Source organism: Gasterosteus aculeatus, unplaced genomic scaffold (genome assembly GCF_964276395.1).
Source record: "Gasterosteus aculeatus unplaced genomic scaffold, fGasAcu3.hap1.1 HAP1_SCAFFOLD_25, whole genome shotgun sequence".
Classification (NCBI taxonomy): Eukaryota; Metazoa; Chordata; class Actinopteri; order Perciformes; family Gasterosteidae; genus Gasterosteus; species Gasterosteus aculeatus.
In genome coordinates, this window is record NW_027554884.1 from 20,001 (window position 1) to 27,500 (window position 7,500).

Consider the following 7,500-nt stretch of genomic DNA (forward strand, 5'->3'; position numbering starts at 1 on the left):
GTAAAGAGACCTGGGTTCTGGCGTCTTTTTCCGGGTTCGATTCGGCCGTTGTGGGCCTCTGGAGGTGTTTGGGTCCGAGTTCCGGGCTCTGGGGGTGTCTGGCAAAGAGATCCGGGTTCTGGCGTCTTTTTCCGGGTCCAATTCGGCCGTTGTGGGCCTCTGGAGGTGTTTGGGTCCGAGTTCCGGGCTCTGGGGGTGTCTGGTAAAGAGATCCGGGTTCTGGCGTCTTTTTCCGGGTCCAATTCGGCCGTTGTGGGCCTCTGGAGGTGTTTGTGGAGCTCATCCGGGCTCTGGGGGTGTCTGGTAAAGAGATCCGGGTTCTGGCGTCTTTTTCCGGGTCCAATTCGGCCGTTGTGGGCCTCTGGAGGTGTTTGTGGAGCTCATCCGGGCTCTGGGGGTGTCTGGTAAAGAGATCCGGGTTCTGGCGTCTTTTTCCGGGTCCAATTCGGCCGTTGTGGGCCTCTGGAGGTGTTTGTGGAGCTCATCCGGGCTCTGGGGGTGTCTGGTAAAGAGATCCGGGTTCTGGCGTCTTTTTCCGGGTCCGATTCGGCCGTTGTGGGCCTCTGGAGGTGTTTGGGTCCGAGTTCCGGGCTCTGGGGGTGTCTGGTAAAGAGACCTGGGTTCTGGCGTCTTTTTCCGGGTTCGATTCGGCCGTTGTGGGCCTCTGGAGGTGTTTGGGTCCGAGTTCCGGGCTCTGGGGGTGTCTGGCAAAGAGATCCGGGTTCTGGCGTCTTTTTCCGGGTCCAATTCGGCCGTTGTGGGCCTCTGGAGGTGTTTGGGTCCGAGTTCCGGGCTCTGGGGGTGTCTGGTAAAGAGATCCGGGTTCTGGCGTCTTTTTCCGGGTCCAATTCGGCCGTTGTGGGCCTCTGGAGGTGTTTGTGGAGCTCATCCGGGCTCTGGGGGTGTCTGGTAAAGAGATCCGGGTTCTGGCGTCTTTTTCCGGGTCCAATTCGGCCGTTGTGGGCCTCTGGAGGTGTTTGTGGAGCTCATCCGGGCTCTGGGGGTGTCTGGTAAAGAGATCCGGGTTCTGGCGTCTTTTTCCGGGTCCAATTCGGCCGTTGTGGGCCTCTGGAGGTGTTTGTGGAGCTCATCCGGGCTCTGGGGGTGTCTGGTAAAGAGATCCGGGTTCTGGCGTCTTTTTCCGGGTCCGATTCGGCCGTTGTGGGCCTCTGGAGGTGTTTGGGTCCGAGTTCCGGGCTCTGGGGGTGTCTGGTAAAGAGACCTGGGTTCTGGCGTCTTTTTCCGGGTTCGATTCGGCCGTTGTGGGCCTCTGGAGGTGTTTGGGTCCGAGTTCCGGGCTCTGGGGGTGTCTGGTAAAGAGATCCGGGTTCTGGCGTCTTTTTCCGGGTTCGATTCGGCCGTTGTGGGCCTCTGGAGGTGTTTGGGTCCGAGTTCCGGGCTCTGGGGGTGTCTGGTAAAGAGATCCGGGTTCTGGCGTCTTTTTCCGGGTTCGATTCGGCCGTTGTGGGCCTCTGGAGGTGTTTGGGTCCGAGTTCCGGGCTCCGGGGGTGTCTGGTAAAGAGATCCGGGTTCTGGTGTCTTTTTCCTGGCTTAATTCGGCCGTTGTGGGCCCCTGGAGGTGTTTGCGGACCTCCGCGGGTGAAATAATGGAAAAAAAAAAAAGTTAAAGTTTCCAGTCGGGACTATGTGGAGCGAAAAAAACCCGGACTTTTTTGGCTCCGTCAGAAACTAAGTAAAAGTCGGAATATGTGAAGGAAAGCCCAGAAAATGCCTGGGCTTTTTTAGATCGCTTCGATAAATTTTTTTTTAGCTCACATCACTGGGCCACCAGGTCGCAGATTTCAGAAACCTGGTTTTCGGAAACAGAGATCTCCAGGACAGGGCCCCGAGCTTCGGGGGGAGCGTTCCCCAGCTGGACCTAAGCATAGTGGGCCAGGCCCCGGGCGGAAAGACGCTCCTGGAGCCGAGATACAGGGGTGGCTCCCCGCGCGACTTACCCGATTTCGGAGCACTATTTTCGGACAGTGATGGCAGAGCAGTGGGTGTACCGGATGGAGGAAAATAACAGCTCCAGAGAGCGGCAGAGACCAGACCATGACCCAGAACGGCACACTGTTCCCGGACAGTGATGGCAGACCAGCAGGTGTACCCCATGGATGAATAAAGAGTTCCAGAGAGCGGCAGAGACCAGACCATGACCCAGAACGACACACTATTCCCGGACAGTGATGGCAGAACAGCAGGTGTACCGCATGGATGAATAAAGAGCTCCGGAGAGCGGCAGAGACCAGACCAAGTCCCAGAACGACACACTGTTCCCGGACAGTGATGGCAGACCAGCAGGTGTACCGCATGGATGAATAAAGAGTTCCAGAGAGCGTGATATCCCAGACCATGACCCAGAACGGCACACTGTTCCCGGACAGTGATGGCAGAACAGCAGGTGTACCGCATGGATGAATAAAGAGCTCCAGAGAGCGGCAGAGACCAGACCAAGTCCCAGAACGACACACTATTCCCGGACAGTGATGGCAGACCAGCAGGTGTACCGCATGGATGAATAAAGAGCTCCAGAGAGCGGCAGAACCCAGACCAAGTCCCAGAACGACACACTATTCCCGGACAGTGATGGCAGAACAGCAGGTGCAGTGGATGGATGAATAAAGAGCTCCAGAGAGCAGCAGAGACCAGACCAAGTCCCAGAACGACACACTATTCCCGGACAGTGATGGCAGAACAGCAGGTGTACCGCATGGATGAATAAAGAGTTCCAGAGAGCGTGATATCCCAGACCATGACCCAGAACGACACACTATTCCCGGACAGTGATGGCAGACCAGCAGGTGTACCCCATGGATGAATAAAGAGTTCCAGAGAGTTCCAGAGAGCGGCAGAGACCAGACCATGACCCAGAACGGCACACTGTTCCCGGACAGTGATGGCAGACCAGCAGGTGTACATGATGGATGAATAAAGAGCTCCAGAGAGCGGCAGAGACCAGACCAAGTCCCAGAACGACACACTATTCCCGGACAGTGATGGCAGAACAGCAGGTGTACCGCATGGATGAATAAAGAGTTCCAGAGAGCGGCAGAGACCAGACCAAGTCCCAGAACGACACACTATTCCCGGACAGTGATGGCAGACCAGCAGGTGTACATGATGGATGAATAAAGAGCTCCAGAGAGCGGCAGAGACCAGACCAAGTCCCAGAACGACACACTATTCCCGGACAGTGATGGCAGACCAGCAGGTGTACATGATGGATGAATAAAGAGCTCCAGAGAGCGGCAGAGACCAGACCAAGTCCCAGAACGACACACTATTCCCGGACAGTGATGGCAGACCAGCAGGTGTACCGCATGGATGAAAATAACAGCTCCAGAGAGCGGCAGAACCCAGACCATGACCCAGAACGGCACACTGTTCCCGGACAGTGATGGCAGAACAGCAGGTGCAGTGGATGGATGAATAAAGAGCTCCAGAGAGCGGCAGAACCCAGACCAAGTCCCAGAACGACACACTATTCCCGGACAGTGATGGCAGAACGGCAGGTGTACCGCATGGATGAATAAAGAGTTCCAGAGAGCGTGATATCCCAGACCATGACCCAGAACGACACACTATTCCCGGACAGTGATGGCAGACCAGCAGGTGTACCGCATGGATGAATAAAGAGCTCCAGAGAGCGGCAGAACCCAGACCAAGTCCCAGAAAGACACACTATTCCCGGACAGTGATGGCAGAACAGCAGGTGTACCGCATGGATGAATACACAGTTCCAGAGAGCGGGAGATCCCGGCCGATGTCCGATGACGAAGCACTGTATGGGACACTTTGAAGGAAGGGTCGGTCTCCTGGATGAAAAGAACTTTAATTTTCTGACTTAAAATACGGAGTTAAAGTTTCCAGTCGGGACGATAAGGAGGGCAAAAAAACCCGGACTTTTTTGGCTCCGTCAGAAACTAAGTAAAAGTCGGAGTATGTGAAGGAAAGCTCAGAAAATGCCTGGAGAATTTTGAGCGGACCGGAAAAAAAAAGTTCCAGCCGACATCACTGGGCCACCAGGTCGCAGATTCCTGAAACCCGGTTTTTAGAAACATAGGCCTCCAGTCGTGAAGACCGGCGTTTGTGCGGTTCGGATCCGACTCAGACCTCAGTATTTTCGGACACCCTCGGACAGTGGCGGGGGTGGAAGAACCGGAGCCTCATGCAGAACTGGCTGCCGGGGAGCAAGCGGACGCTACCCCGGCAGGAGGCATCATTCCGGGCACTGTGGCTGATCGGTAGCTTTCGTGGATGGATGACTGAGCGAACGAACGAGATGACGGCGGTGCGTCCTGGCTGATGTCCCAGTACGGGGCACTATTCTCGGATGCTGATGGCAGAACAGCAGGTGCAGTGGACGGATGAACACACAGTTCCAGACAGCGTGATATCCCAGACCATGTCCCAGAACGGCACACCATTCTCGGATGCTGATGTCAGAACAGCAGGTGTAACGTATGGATGAACACACAGTTCCAGACAGCGGGAGATCCCAGACCATGTCCCAGAACGGCCCACTATTCTCGGATGCTGATGTCAGAACAGCAGGTGTAACGCATGGATGAATACAGAGTTCCAGAGAGCGGCAGAGACCAGACCATGTCCCTGTACGGGACACTATTCTCGGATGCTGATGTCAGAACAGCAGGTGCAGCGGACGGACTAATACACAGTTCCAGAGAGCGGTATTTCACGACAGATATCCGATGATGAAGCGCTATTGTCGGACACTGATGGCAGAACAGCAGGTGCACTGGATGAAGGAAATAAACAGAACATAGTTCCAGAGAGCGTGATATCCCAGACCAAGTCCCAGAACGGCGCGCTATTGTCGGACACTGATGGCAGAACAGCAGGTGCACTGGATGAAGGAAATAAACAGAACATAGTTCCAGAGAGCGTGATATCCCAGACCAAGTCCCAGAACGGCGCGCTATTGTCGGACACTGATGGCAGAACAGCAGGTGCACTGGATGAAGGAAATAAACAGAACATAGTTCCAGAGAGCGGGATATCCCAGACCAAGTCCCAGAACGGCCCACTATTCCCGGACACTCATCTACTTAAAATCTCCCTGATTACCTGCCAGAACAGAGCAGATCCAGAGAGCGGTATTTCACGGCAGATATCCGATGATGAAGCGCTATTGTCGGACACTGATGGCAGAACAGCAGGTGCACTGGATGAAGGAAATGAACAGAACATAGTTCCAGAGAGGGGGATATGCCAGACCATGTCCCAGTACGGGACACTATTCTCGGATGCTGATGTCAGAACAGCAGGTGCAGTGGATGAAGGAAATAAACAGAACATAGTTCCATGGAGCGGGAGATCCCAGACCATGTCCCAGTACGGGACACTATTCTCGGATGCTGATGTCAGAACAGCAGGTGCAGTGGATGAAGGAAATAATCAGAACATAGTTCCAGAGAGCGGGATATCCCAGACCATGTCCCAGTACGGGACACTATTCTCGGATGCTGATGTCAGAACAGCAGGTGCAGTGGATGAAGGAAATAATCAGAACATAGTTCCAGAGAGCGGGATATCCCAGACCATGTCCCAGTACGGGACACTATTCTCGGATGCTGATGTCAGAACAGCAGGTGCAGTGGATGGATGAAATAAACAGTTCCAGAGAGCGTGAGATCCCGGCTGATATCCGATGAAGAAGCACTGTTCTCGGACACTGATGGCAGAACAGCAGGTGCAGCGGATGGATGAAATAAACAGTTCCATGGAGCGGTATTTCCCGACAGATATCCGACGACGAAGGACCATTTGGGACACTTTGAAGGAAGGGTCGGTCTCCTGGATGAAAAAGACTTTAATTTTCTGACTTAAAAAAAAAGTTAAAGTTTCCAGTCGGGACGATAAGGAGGGCAAAAAAACCCGGACTTTTTTGGCTCCGTCAGAAACTAAGTAAAAGTCGGAATATGTGAAGGAAAGCTCAGAAAATGCCTGGAGAATTTTGAGCGGACCGGAAAAAAAAAGTTCCAGCTGACATCACTGGGCCACCAGGTCGCAGATTTCAGAAACCTGGTTTTCGGAAACACAGGGCTCCAGGGCTGAGACCCGGGCTTCGTGGGGAGCGTTCCCCAGCTGGGCCTAAGCATCTTCGGACAACTTTGGGCGGAAAAGCGGGTTCGGGAACCGGGATATGGGGCGGGTTACGCGGCGTGACCTGCCCGAGTGCAGTGCACTATTCCCGGACACTCATCTACTTAAAATCTCCCTGATTACCTGCCAGAACAGAGCAGATCCAGAGAGCGGTATTTCACGGCAGATATCCGATGATGAAGCGCTGTTGTCGGACACTGATGGCAGAACAGCAGGTGCGGTGGATGAATTAAACAGTTCCAGAGAGCGTGAGATCCCGGCTGATATCCGATGAAGAAGCACTGTTCTCGGACACTGATGGCTGAACGGCAGGTGCACTGGATGGATGAAATAAACAGTTCCAGAGAGCGTGAGATCCCGGCTGATATCCGATGAAGAAGCACTGTTCTCGGACACTGATGGCAGAACGGCAGGTGCACTGGATGGATGAAATAAACAGTTCCAGAGAGCGTGAGATCCCGGCTGATATCCGATGAAGAAGCGCTATTGTCGGACACTGATGGCAGAACAGCAGGTGCGGTGGATGGATGAAAGAAACAGTTCCAGAGAGCGTGAGATCCCGGCTGATATCCGATGAAGAAGCACTGTTCTCGGACACTGATGGCAGAACGGCAGGTGCACTGGATGGATGAAATAAACAGTTCCAGAGAGCGTGAGATCCCGGCTGATATCCGATGAAGAAGCGCTATTGTCAGACACTGATGGCAGAACAGCAGGTGCGGTGGATGGATGAAAGAAACAGTTCCAGAGAGCGGTATTTCACGGCAGATATCCGATGATGAAGCGCTATTGTCGGACACTGATGGCAGAACAGCAGGTGCAGTGGATGGATGAAGTAAACAGTTCCATAGAGCAGGAGATCCCAGACCATGTCCCATAACGGCACACTATTCTCGGATGCTGATGTCAGAACAGCAGGTGTAACGCATGGATGAATACAGAGTTCCAGAGAGCGGCAGAACCCAGACCATGTCCCAGTACGGGACACTATTCTCGGATGCTGATGTCAGAACAGCAGGTGCAGTGGATGGATGAAATAAACAGTTCCATAGAGCGGTATTTCCCGACAGATATCCGACGACGAAGGACCATTTGGGACGCTTTGCAGGAAGGGTCGGTCTCCTGGATGAAAAGGACTTTAATTTTCTGACTTAAAATCCGGAGTTAAAGTTTCCAGTCGGGACGATAAGGAGGGCAAAAAAACCCGGACTTTTTTGGCTCCGTCAGAAACTAAGTAAAAGTCGGACTATGTGAAGGAAAGCTCAGAAAATGCCTGGAGAATTTTGAGCGGACTGGAAAAAAAAAGTTGTAGCCGACATCACTGGGCCACCAGGTCGCAGATTTCAGAAACCTGGTTTTTAGAAACATAGG